Here is a 14,176-nt window from a genome sequence, read left to right on the forward strand (position 1 = left end):
CAAAAAAAGCACATTTGAGTTTATACATGATTCTGACATACTGCTGGGTGCTAGTGGTGTGAACCTGTCACTGGTTCTGCCATCATGGACAGAGCTGTTGATATGGGCAACTAAGTACGCAAGAGAGGCAGAGATCCAAGACTGCAACAGTACATGTAATAGGGGAACGTTAGAAAGCAGCAACATAACGCAAACATGAAAGACTTGAGAAGCCCTAGATATTCATAAATTATAAATCTTACCCTAGAACTATGCGTCTTAAACCAAACAGAAACCTCATTTGATTACGTGCCCCAGTTAACTTATAATTCATATATCTGCTACCCTTCAAAACTAAACTTTTAAAAGTAATCTTCTGAAGTTTCTTTATCCACTTTTCCTCCTCCCATAATTTCCTTCCCTTTCCCTTACAGCTTCTTCACATGATCCTAACAAAGCTGCTCTTGCCATAGGCACTACCAGATTCAGCACAGACCACCACCTCACTGCCAACCTGAACTTACAACGCTGCTCTGTATGTAAGGACTAAATTGAACACTGAGCGCCGCATTTGTATATCCAGCTACCTACTTGATACCTTCATTTGCATGTCTAATAGATATTTAAAATGCAGCAATAATTATTAAAATGATAATTCCGGTGATACAGGAAACTTAACCAATACCATTTGGTGAAAAATACCTAGAAATGCCATTATAATCTGAAAAAGTAAGGAATAAGACTGGGGCCAACATTGTGACATAGCAGGTAAAGCTGCTGCCTGCAACACTGGCATCCCACATGGAAACTATTTCAAGTTGCAATTATTCCACTTCCAACCCTTCTCCCTGCTAATATGTCTGGGAAAGCAGTGAAAGACAACCAAGTGCTTGGGCTCCTGCACCCACATGGGAGACCTGGAGGAAGCCCTTGGCTCCAGCTTTGGTCTGGCCAAGCCCTGGCTATTGTAGCCATTTAGGGAGTGAGCCAGCAGATAAAAAATAAACTGACTCTCTAGCGCGTGCCCCTCTTTCTGTTAACTCTGCCTTTTAAATAAATAAAATAAATATTTTTTTAAAAAAGGAATAGCATCAAGATAAAAGAGCCAACAATCAGTGATTGGTTTTTAAGGGGTTTTTTGATTCATTTATTTACTTGGCAGATAGAGCGCCAGAGAGAGAGAGAGAATGAGAGAACTCACACAAGAGAGAATCTTAAATCTGCTGCTTCACTCCAGAAATGCCCACGGCAGGTAGGGCACAGTCAGACCAAAGACAGGAGCCTGGAGCTCCATTCAGGTCTCCCAGATAGGTGACATGGGCCCGAGTACTTGGACTATCTTATGCTTTCTCAAGTATCATGCCAGGGACTTGGATTGGAAGTGTAGTAGTAGGTACTAGAACTGGCACTCCTATATAAGCTGCTGGCATGCCCAGCATAGGCTTAACCTGCTGTGCTACAATGTTGGTCTCCATTTTAAAATGGCTGATTATACATATTTATGGGGTACAGTGAGGTAAGATTATATATATATATATATATATGACATATATAAGGTTCATGTGATATTTCAATAAATGTAATCAATCTGGTCAAATCATGGTAGTTAATGTTTTTCTTTTCTTACTAGGTTTGGATAGTCCAAGCTGCTCTCTTCTATTATTCATTCATAAAATACATAGCAGGTTATCATGAATCAGTCACCACATTGTACCGTGAGCACTAGAATATATTCTATCTGTTTTTGTATCCATTGTCTAATTCCTTCTATTCCGCCTTTATCTGACCCTTCCCAAGCTCTAGTAATTACTATACTCAGTTCGGATCAACTATTTTTAAAGCTTCCACATGTGAAACAGAACATGACATATTTTCCTATTTCTAAATTATTTCAGTTAATATATTTCCTGGTTCCATCTATTTTGCTGCAAATAATAATATATCATTGTTTTAAGCCTGACTAACGTTCCATTGAGTGTTATCCATTCATTCACTGATCATTTAGATTGATGCTGCATCTGAAACAGTATGAATAACAAAGCAATAAATAATAAAGTACAGGTATCTCTTTCTTATGCTGATTTCATTTCCTTTGCATAAATACCCAGTAGTGAGACTGTTGCATGATAGTTCCATTTTTATTTTTTTGAAGAAACTCCACATTATTGTTCACTAATTTGCATCCCCCCAACATTGTATAAGAGTCCCTTTTTCTCCATATCCTCAGTAGCACTTGTTATTTTTTGTAAGTTTGATAGTACTCATTCTAACCGGCATGTAATGTTATTACATTATAATTTTGATTTGTATTTCCCTGAGGGATAATTTTTCCCATAATGGTGACCATCTGAGCATCATCTGAAAATCAGCCAGTGATATCATTTTCCAATTTTTGAAATTATTTTTGTTGCTGTAATGAGGCTTTTGAGGTACTTGTATATTCTGACATAAATCCTTTGCCAGATGAATAGTTTACAATTTTTTTTTTGCTATTTTGCTATTCAATAGATTATTTTTTCACCCTGTTGACTGTTTTCTTTAGTTTGATATAATCCCATTTGTCTAGCTTTTTCTCTTGTTGCCTGTGCTTTTGGAGGATTAGGTTTTTTTTTTTTTCTTTAAAGATTTATTTATTTGAAAGTCAGAGTTACACAGAGAGAGAGGAGAGGCAGAGAGAGAGGGAGGTCTTCCATCTGCTGGTTCACTCCCCAGTTGTCCGCAATGGAGGGAGCTGCACCAATCCAAAGCCAGGAGTCAGGAGCTTCTCCTGGGTCTCTCACATGGGTGCAGGGGCCCAAGGACGTGGGCGGGAGGATTAGGTATTAATTCTTATGTTGGTGAAGACATTGTGATATTAAGCCCAAGTAAAAAAAATACAAGCTTTTTTCTGCCCACATCAGAGTATAAAACTAGCTATTGTATTCCAAAAATGCTATAAAAACCATCCTATTAAAAGACAGAAGGACTATAAATTATAACAAATTATGGTAAACTGTGAGCATGAAAAAGGATTTGAAAAAGAGCCAAGTAGAACATCTTGGAAATCTAAATAAAATTCTAAAAGTAAAAATGCAATGGATGAATGCAATTGAAGTTTGGATACTATTGAGGAGAAATTAACTACCAATAGATGAGAATTAAATGATACAGAGCTCAACAAAGAATAATGATGAAAATATAAACACATAAAATGGTTAACAGACAGAGCTTGAGATCCACTTCTATATTCAATTGTCTGTTCAATATCTATACCACAGTAACATTTCAGTCTCACAACAGCCAGCCCTAAAGCAACAGTTATGAGTTTTACCCTTGTTACTTTGACCGCAACTAAGGAGGGGTCACCTGAAAGTGAGGAGTGATTGGGAAATTCAGTACACCTATGGTCCTAGGAAGATGAAAATTTATGATTAATAAGTACCTAGTAAGTCTCAGCCAAAAAAACAAATAGTAACTGTAAAGACGTTTTGAATGAAATATTGATAAATCTTATCTACTATAAAATACATATATGGGTACAGGGATATATTCCCTTGCCCCTCAAATGAAAAGGGAATACACTTTTTCTTTAAGTTTACAATGAGTATTTAAAAAGTTGACCATATACATGCTCACAAAACAAGTCTCAACAAATTCTAAAAAATTATATTTCAAAGACTCAAAGAACAATGGATGACATTTCATAGTAACAAAGCAATTAAACTAGAATATAATTTTAAAAAGTAGTTTAAAATTATTTGGAAATTTATATCAGTTAAAGGACATAAAATAAAAATCCCACATGTATAGTATACAGGATTCACCTAAATCAATCTTTAGAGTCCAATCTGTAGCCATATTTTAAAATTGATTTAAGATAAGAGAGAGATGGCCGGCACCGCGGCTCAATAGGCTAATCCTCCACCTGTGGCGCCGGCACACCGGGTTCTAGCCCCGGTCAGGGCACTAGATTCTGTCCCAGTTGCTCCTTTTCCAGTCCAGCTCTCTGCTATGGCCCGGGAGTGCAGTGGAGGATGACCCAAGTGCTTGGGCCCTGCACCCGCATGGGAGACCAGGAGAAGCACCTGGCTCCTGCCTTCGGATCAGCGCAGTGCGCAGCATGCTGGCCTCACTGGCCATTGGGGGGTGAACCAAAGTCAGCAGGAACTGACTGACTGAGCCAACACTGCTTTCTCACAGGTCCACGTGAACAGGAATCTGCAATCCAGAGCCAGAGCAGGGACTCAAACTCACATTCTGATAAGGGATGGGGCAGTCTTAGTCACTAGGCATAATGCCTATCCCAACACCGGATACATTTATGAAACATAAAGACTGAAAAGAAAGATGAATTAAACTATATGTCATGACATTTGAAGTAGTGAAACAGTCTAGATTGAAAATGAACAAAAAATGAAATATATTTATAGTAATAAAAAAGCAACAGAAAAAGAGTCTTAAATTTGGTAAAACACTAACAAGGTTAATCACAAAAAAGAATGTAAGAAAAAGTAAATAATGTGACTGATTGATCCAGGTAGATGTTTATAAAAAGATTTGAGGATTCTATGAAGTATGTTGTGCGACCATGTCTGCATGTATAAACCTAAAATTAGAAAATATTTTGGAAAAGTACACAAAAATTTGAACAAATTAAAATAATTATATAGAAGATTTAAATGAAAAAATGGAAAATTTTATTTACTATAAATTTAATCTGAGAAAAACTGGAAAACTAGAATATACTGATAACCTTCCTCCTGATTGTATCCCGTACATATTTCTTATTTGCATTGGCATGAGGATAGAGGCTGATAACTTTCCATTGTTTCTATGAATAAAATAATAACAATGTAAGTATTCAAGGCCATACCTTGTATAAGGAAAGCACAACCAAGAGGTCCAAAAATCCTTTCCCAGATAACTGTTTAGAATGCTTAAATATCTTTGCATTGTAATTGCTAGATATTTTATTTTACTTAGAGAATCAAACAGAGGGGAAAAGAAAAAGATAAAGAATCAATATATCCTAACTGGCAAAAATAAGGCTTCCAGGTCAATGTTCAACTGTACCTGGAAATATTTCAGAAAAAAAAATACGGGGCCTAATCAGCCAGATTATATTTATCTTCATTTATATCATATTTGCATATTCAGTCCTATATGTGTACCTCCAAAGAGTATAGCTCTTATTTTTGGGCTAAATAAAAATAATATGTGTTTAGGCTCATTTTCCTTTAATAGCTTGAATGAATCACCAGCTAAATTGGCAAATATTAAAGTTCTCTAATAGCAAGCAATACATTTTCAACTATTATAAAACATATCTTGGCCCTGGGATATTTAAAGGTTTCTAAAGAATTATAAATATGGCTATTAAACCTATAGCCAAACCATAACTATAAGGAATAAATATAATTAAATATTCATGCAGCATTTTGTGTCTCCATAGAACATACACATATTAAGTTAAATCATTAGTGGTTAGTCACCAAAATTGTAGATGGAATCATAACTTCCTTTTTGTACTTTACAGGTTTACACAGGGCAGAGAAAGTGAGATAAATGACTCATACTCAGCAGGGAACGCATTACTCCTACACAGTTTTTCTTAAAGCCATGCAAATAACGCTTTTTAACAAAAGTCTCCAGCTTCTCTCTACCCACACTCGGTGCTCTGTAACTGCACAAATGTTCAGAGGAAATACTTCCTTCTTCTTGTTGAAAATACTTAATTTCATTTGATAAATTGGGCTTTTATAGGTCACCCATGCATATTTTTGCAAATGAAGGTGGTTCTATACAGAATAAATTCTCCTCATAAATAAAGCTATTGCTTTTCCTCATAGTTCTAGAGAAATAAGTAATTTAAATAAAATAAGTGGACTTCTATATTAAATTTTACAGACCCAGTATCTGATAATTTCTACTTCCATTTGTAAGAAAAAAAATAACAGAGGACCAATAAAGAAGACAGTAAGGAGGCGGTCAGAAAAGCAGTTAGACAAACATGTTGGAAATGTTAAAAAAATTAGTAAGAAATAATCCAGAGACCAAGTCAAAGATATTCAAAGAAAACAGAATTCATGGAAGAGGAGATAAATAATTAATCATTCAAACAATGAAAATTTAAGTGTTAATAGACAAATGATAAGAAAGATACTCTTGGGGCCAGTGTTGTGGTACAGCACATTGGACCACTGCCTGGGATGCTGGCAACTCATACCAGTGCTGGAAGGAGTGCCAGCTGCTCTATTTCCCATCCAGCTCCCTGCTAATATGCATGGAAGATGGCCAAAGATGGTCCAAGTGCTTGGGTTTCTGTCCCCACATGGGAGACCTGGATGAAGCGCAGGATGCCTGGCTTCAGCCTGGCCCCGTCCGAGGTGTTGCAGCCACGTGGGAAGTGAATGAGCAAATGGAAGATCTCTCTCACTCTGTGTCTCCCTCTCTCTATAATTCTTCCCATCAAATAAATAAATGAATCATTAAAAAAATATTCTCAGATCCTGGGAAAAATGTAAACCACATTTTGGAAAGAGAGGACATCTATCAAAATATTTCAATAGTTCTTAAATAATTCTGATATATTAAGTAAACTATTCTAGGAAAATATCAAAACGAATACCACAGTTTACATCCAGAAATATTCACTGAGCATGACTTCCAGTATTAAAAATTGGAAGAAATCTATATGATTTGACCCTTACTAAATAAATTATAATCAATTCTTACAGAATAGTATAAGGCTTTAAAATACTGTGCGGTAAGAATTTTGATGACACAAAAATAATGAGACTAGAAGAATACAGAATCAAAAAGTACAATGCACAATTTTATGTGCATGTAGATCTCAATTATGTGTGTGTATATATAGACATATATCACAAAGTGACAAGATGCACAAAATTGGTCCAGTTTTACAAAGAATTTTTAGTCTCCTCACCTTAAACAAGGAGCCAGAGCAAACAGGTAAGTGATAACCAGAAAGAAAACCCAAACAGATGGCAGGACAGAGAAGTCTTGCATGGGAAGGACTAGCCCTCCCCTGCAGAGGTAGATGGGGAGGAGCCCACATTCAGGAGACACCAGAAAGGACACTGGCTGGGGCCTCTGCAGCTGTCCCCTCTCACCTGGAAACAGGGAGTCACTGGTCCCACACAAAGCCAAACTCAGAGAGATGCTCCTGTCTTCAGGAGTTTGGGGAAAGGAAAAGTTGCTAGTTGTACAGAGCAGCACTGCCAGCACTCTCAGAATTTGTGGGAACAAGAATGGTCGAACGCTGGGCTGAGTTATGATGATCTAAGGGAAGGGAGCTAGTCTTGCAACAGCACAATGAAAGAAAGAAATAGCACAAATCTGCTCAAAAGGAAAAGTTGGCTGGGTGAGGTGATATCTACAGAAGGGTCTGTATAGGAGGACTGTGGGGAGGATCTGGGAGCTGACAGGGCTGTGTTTGGTGGTTGATGTGAAAAGCAGCAAGACTGTAGGATGAGCCAGTGCTCAAGAGGGGAAGGCTGGTGTAGCATGGGTGATGAGAGGATGCGGCAGGGCTGCAGGACTTCTGCCTCTGCTTTCCTCTCTTCCAGCCACCTACTCTGGTCTCAGAAAGTCTGGAGCAATCCACTGATCAAGGGAGAAAGAGTGACAGAGCTACACTGGGGGGTGTGAAGAAGGGCAGTGGCCTTCCTCACTGTTGAGGCTGCCGCCCAGAGGGGCCGGCGGGAGAGATGCAGGTGCTTTGACCCACAGGATAGACTGAAACTGATAGCCAGTAGGACTGGATTTTATAGCTTCTGACATAGCTGTCCATTTTAAAACATTCAACAATAATGCAAAAAATCCTGGGCTTTTCCTATATTGCAGTCAAGAATGAGGAAAACAACCTGTTCAGGCAGCATCATGGATTAAAATAGATTTCCTTGGGAGAGTGGCAAAATTAGAAAGTTGGGTCAGCAAGAGAAGATGCCACCGTTCAAAGCTCCCGTGGGAAGAAAGGCAGAGCCAGGGACTCCACATGGACTTCTCCAGTAGCATGGCAACCCTCTTCCCACCAATCTACGCTGCGGTGTCTAGAAATACGAGTTTGTGCACCAGCCGTCTACACAAATAATCTGAAAGCAAGAGACCCCCAGAATTTGGGACGCTCAGTCTGTGAGAGGACAGTGTTGGAGCCAACCTGTAATGATGTATGAGGAGTTCGTTCATAAACTTTTTTGGTGAGTTTCTTTGTTGCTAATTTGACACATTTCTGGCCTTACAGACCTCATGCTGTAGTAGAAGAAATGGGGGAGCTGGCACCGCGGCTCACTAGGCTAAATCTTCCACCTAGCGGCACCGGCACACTGGGTTCTAGTCCCGGTCGGGGCGCCGGATTCTGTCCCGGTTGCCCCTCTTCCAGGCCAGCTCTCTGCTGTGGCCAGGAAGGCAGTGGAGGATGGCCCAAGTGCTTGGGCCCTGCACCCCATGGGGGACCAGGAGAAGTACCTGGCTCCTGGATTCGGATCAGCGCGGTGCGCCAGCCACAGTGTGCTGGCCGCAGCGGCCATTGGAGGGTGAACCAACGGCAAAAAAGGAAGACCTTTCTCTCTGTCTCTTTCTCTCACTGTCCACTCTGCCTGTCAAAAAAATAAAAACGAAAAAAAAAAAAGAAGAAATGGGGGAAATGCACATTTAAAGAGAATATGATGAGCTCTTTCCCGTCTTGCAAGATGGCGGGTGAAAAAGCTCAGCTCCAAAGCCGGACGCTACCAAGAAATCTCCAGCCCAGAAAGCCGATCATGCCCGCGGCAAGGCGAAGAAGAAGGTGCTCAAGGAGAAGCAGCCCAAGAAGGGGAAGCCCCACGCAGCCGAAACCCCGTCCTGGTGAGAGGGACTGGCGGATACTCCCAGTCCACCACGGACTCCAGGAAGGCCCTGCACAAGAGGAAGCACACGGCTCCCGAGTCCAGGATTGAGAGGAAGAAGGAGGAGAAGGTGCTGGCTACCGTCACGAAACCAGTCGGTGGCGACAAGAATGGTGGCACCAGGGTGGTCAAGCTTCGCAAAATGCCGCCCTACTATCCCACCGCAGATGTCCCTCGGAAGCTGTTGGGCCATGGCAAAAAGCCCTTCAGCCAGCACGCGAGGAAGCTGGCCAGCATCACCCCGGGACCATCCTCATCATCCTCACGGGGCGCCACAGGGGCAAGAGGGCGGTCTTCCTGAAGCGGCTGAGCAGTGGTTTGCTGCCTGTGACTGGGCCTCTTTCCCTGGATCGGGTTCCTCTGCGTAGAACACACCAGAAATCTGTCATCGCCGCCTCCACAAAAATGGACACCAGCGGTGTGAAAATCCCGAAGCATCTCACCGATGCTTATTCCAAGAAGCAGCAACTGCGGAAACCCAGACACCAGGAAGGCGAGATCTTCCACACCGAGAAGGAGAAATACGAGACAGGTTGATCAGAAAGCGGTGGACTCGCAAATACTGCCGCAGCTCCAGGCTGTGCCGCAGCTCCAGGGACACCTGCGATCTGTCTTTGCTCTAACGAACGGAGTTTACCCTCACAAACTGGTGTTCTGATTTCGGAGGGGAAGCTCATTAAATAACCAACAACAATAACAACAACAACAAAAGAGAATATGATGAGTACTCATGTTAGAGCTGGGAATAGTTGCTATGAATAAATAGCATAAAGAAAATATTAACTTTTCTACAGAGAGAGTCCACTTTAGCTCGTGTAATATGTACATTTTACCTCTTTGAGTCGCAACTATAATGCGTCTTATTGCTATGTTCTTTTCTTTTTTTTTTTCTTTCATTTATTTGACAGGTAGAGCCACAGAAAGTGAGAGAGAGAGAGACAGAAAGGTCTTCCTTCCGTTGGTTCACTCCCCAAATGGCCACTATGGCCACAGCTGTGCCGATCTGAAGCCAGGAGCCAGGTGCTAGTCTCCCACACGGGTGCAGGGCCCAAACACTTGGGCCATCCTCCACTGCCCTCCCGGGCCACAGCAGAGAGCTGGACTGGAAGAGGGGCAACTGGGACTAGAACCTGGCACCCATATGGGATGCCGGTGCTGCAGGCAGAGGATTAATCAAGTGAGTCAAGGCGCCGACCCCCAACTATGTTATTTTCAATACTAGGAAGTAGGGATTAGAATTATTTTACTTTCACTACTCCATAAATTTGTGTATTTTTATACAATTGTCATTTCTGCAAGAAGAGAACTAAGTCTGGAGGGAAAAGTCAATCTACAGGGCCCAGCGCTGTGGTGCAACAGGTTAAAGCCCTGGCCTGAAGGGCTGGCATCCCATGTGGGCGCCGGTTCTAGTCCCGGCTGCTCCTCTTCCGATCCTGCTCTCTGCTATGGCCTGGGAAAGCAGTGGAGGAGACCTGGAAGAGGCTCCTTGCTCCTGGCCTCAGATCGGCGCAGCTCCAGCTGTTGCAACCATCTGAGGAGTGAACCAGCGGATGGAAGATCTCTCTCTCTCTCTCTGCCTCTCCTCTCTCTGTGTAACTGACTTTCGAGTAAATAAATAAAGCTTTAAAAAAAAAGTCAATCTACAAATGTGTCCTTGATCTCTATTGAAAGTTCTAAGCATCATCCCCACTTTCGTAATTAAAACATGAGCACAGATTTTGTTCCTACATCACTGTTATTTTTTTCAAGGATTTATTTATTTGAAAGTCAGAGATAGAAGGAGAGGCAGAGAGAGGTCTTCCATCAGGTGGTTTATTCCCCAATTGGCCACAACAGCCAGAGCTGCGCCAATCCCAAGCCAGGAAACAGGAGATTGTTCCAGATCTCCCGTGTGGGTGCAGGGACCCAAGGACTTGGACCATCTTCTACTGCTTTCCCAAGCCATAGAAGAGAGCTGGATCGGAAGTGGAGCAGCCGGGTCTCAAACTAGCGCCCATATGAGATGCCAGCCCTGTAGTGGCATTACCCACTATGCCACAGCACTGGCCCCTCACTGTTATGTTTATATGCTGCCACTACTCAGGAAAAATCATCCATGCAAAATACATATAGCAATTTTTTCTGAAATTTCCTTGATTCATGTTTAATATACCTGGTGCCTGCCATTAGATGAATAGATTAAAAATTCTGGTACATATGCAATAAAATGCTCTTTAGCCTTAAAAGGGGGGCGTATTCTGTCATCTGTGACAATGTAAATGAAGCTGGAGGACTTTATGCTAAATGAAATAATACAGGCACAAAAGGACAGATATCAATTTATCTCTTTATATCAAGAGTCTAAAACTCCTGAACTCACAGAATACGTAGGAAACTATTAAGTAAAATCTTTTATATACAAAAGTTAATAGGGTTAAAAAGACTTTCACTAAACAAAATCTTCTGATATCTAAATATTTTTGTTTATTCATTAGATTCCAAATACATATTCTATTAAGTAGCTTATCAATTTAAATGCGCTGTTATTACACTCAATACTTAAAAAGTTATATATTGAGAGGCCAACACTGTGGTGCAGCAAGTTAAAGTCCCAGCCTACAGCACCAGCATCTCATATTGGCACCGATTTGCAACCCTGCTGCTCCGTTTCTGATCCAGCTCCAAACTAATGTGCCTGGGAAAGCAAGAGAGGATGGCACAAGTCCTTGGGCCCCTGAACCCATGTGGGAAATGTGGAAGAAGCTCCTGGATTCTAGCTTTGGATAACTTCAGCTCCAGCCATGGCGGCCATTTGGGGAATGAAACAGTGGATAGAAGACCTCTCTCTCCCCACTCTGTCTCTACCTCTCTCTGTAACTCTTTCTTTCAAACAAATAAATCTATAAAAAAATTATACATTGAGGACTGAATGTTAATTCCATAATTTTACTGCAATGGTGCCCATATTTTAAGTAAGTGAAATATATTATGCTTCTCTGTCCATGTAAGGTCACAGGGCACACATACTGAATTGAACACACAGGAAAGAATTTATTCTATCCTGAAAACAAATATTGATGCCAAACACCCAAATGCATTTAGAAATGTGATAATGAGTCAAAAGTAAATGCATTTCTGTTACACAAGAAGGCAAAATCCTTTGAAATTCCTTAGCATGGAAATTTTCCTTTAAAATGCTATGAATCATTATCACTGGAGTTTATTTTGTTATTTTATGATTTCAGTGTTATACCAAAGAATAATTTCATTTATTAAAACATACAGCTATAATTATTGCCTGGTTAATAATCACATAAGATTAATGTCATACCAACCAACAATCAGATAAGACAAATTATGTAACACTTTATTAAATTAACTTCCACCTGAAAATATGAGATAAAGTTAATCTTACAGCTAAAAAATTATAGTCGAAAAGTTCCCTGAGTTTTCTGTGAATAAGAAATTTTATCTCCTAGTAAACACCTTGTAATGAGTGTTTTGGAAGATAATTCTATAACTGAAGTTAATTTCCTCAGCCTCGTCACTTGAAATCATTAAAAGTCCTGAATGAGTATAGGATGTTTATACTGTATTTCATATATGCAATTGAGAAAATAATTCAACCTATTTTATCAAAGTCTTGTAAAATAATAAAAATTCAAGGCATTTGCATGTGATTCGATGTTCAATCAGGCCTATGTTCTGTAAATTTTATAGGGTCAGTTCATACAAGGTGAGAAAACTAACTCTACAATTGCATCAAATCATTTGGTCCATTAAGACCTCACTTAAGCAGCCAAAAGGCATTTTCCCCTGCATAATATTGTTTGGCATCTGCATGACTCCAATTAAATGGTCACTTGCCAAATATCCACTTCACTTTGGCATCTAGAAGAAGATTATGTGAGGGAGAAAATGATTTACTAAATGTGTGAAAGAATTCATCTATTCACCCAAATTAGATAGATTATACTCAGAAAATAATCTCCTTTAAAGATTCTTCTCAAATTAATGTACCTTTCCCATTACAGGAAAAAAAAGTGATCTACAGGAAATGGAAATTGAATAATATGGACATAATAATCATATAATTAAAACATTCATTGTTTAAAAAAACTATTTTATTTGTTTATGATTCAAATCTCTGGTTTGTGAGGCTGACCAAAAAAAGATATGAACACATTAAAATTTCTGTTTACAGAATACTTATGTACAATTTTGATGGAAAATTAGATATAGATACACCCCACTATAAGTTTCCAAAATATAATATGAAAATGTATCTTCTTAGCCACAGCTTCTTAGCCACAGCTGATTCTTGACCACAGACTTACTCCCTCAGCAGCTCGGTGGGAAAAAGAAAAGCCCAGAGAATAGTGGTTCCTCCTTCATTCCACCTGTTAACTTCAAGTCCAGAAGAAAAAGTTCCAGTAACTGACAGAACCCTACCAGTATACAGACCCCATGCTTCAAGAAAACAAACAAAGAAAATGGCCTGTAAAAGCCAATATGGAAGTTTCTCTATGTCTACAAAGAAGGAACTCATCAGAGGAGAAAACAGCAGCTGCGACCAACACTGCCAACCACAACCTCTGTCATCATTATTTCTCTCACTTAATCTAAATGTGTCCCCAAGGCAGGGAACAAGTATGTCTGTGCAAACCTTGGGGTTCTTTCAGTCTTAAACTTTGGTTTCATATTGTTAAATGAACTAGAGAGATTTCCATTTTGTCCTGGAGTTTGTATATATCCAAGAAATACTAAAGGAAAAAGAATATTTTCAAGTCAATATGCAGTGTGTTTTTTTTTTTCAGAAAGAGACCAATCTGCATGCCTCCTTGAATGTGTTTTCACTACCCCCAAACAGCTTCTTGAAATATATTCATATATAAGTGATAAAGAAGCAAGTGCACAGACACTAATCCTGAGGTTTAGTGGACTGAAGTAGTGAACACGCCTGAGAACCCACCTCCCAGAGAAGGATACAGGATGCTCTCAACGTAACAGAGGCTGCCTGTGCCTTCCCCTTCACCACATGAACCGCTAGTCTGACTCCTGCCATGCTAGTCAGTGCTGCCTGTTGTGGAAATGAAATGATGCTGTCTGTACTCCTTTACATCTGCTTTCTTCATTCATACGTTGCATTATGGGATGCAGCCAAGCTCTTGTATTTTTGTGTTATTGTGTGTTACATATACAGTTTTCCATCATATACACATATCTATGCATGTATATATATATAAAACAGATTTCACAATGTGTTTGTTTTTGTCTGTTTATGTTTGTGCTGTTATTAAAAATGATGCTAACTGTCCTAACTTTTGAAATAA

At 39.9% G+C, this 14,176-nt stretch overlaps 1 protein-coding gene and 1 pseudogene across 5 annotated transcripts in view; one reads left to right on the plus strand and one right to left on the minus strand.

Moving 5' to 3' along the window:
- CCDC102B (coiled-coil domain containing 102B) overlaps nt 1-14,176 on the minus strand; it is a 367,196-nt gene that overhangs the window by 125,750 nt on the left and 227,270 nt on the right. The gene's annotated exons all lie outside the window — the stretch shown is intronic.
- Nucleotides 6,963-9,543, plus strand: LOC108177156 (large ribosomal subunit protein eL6-like; annotated as a pseudogene).

Source organism: Oryctolagus cuniculus, chromosome 10 (assembly GCF_051225735.1).
Source record: "Oryctolagus cuniculus isolate XC-2025 breed Fujian yellow rabbit chromosome 10, ASM5122573v1, whole genome shotgun sequence".
Lineage (NCBI taxonomy): Eukaryota > Metazoa > Chordata > Mammalia > Lagomorpha > Leporidae > Oryctolagus > Oryctolagus cuniculus.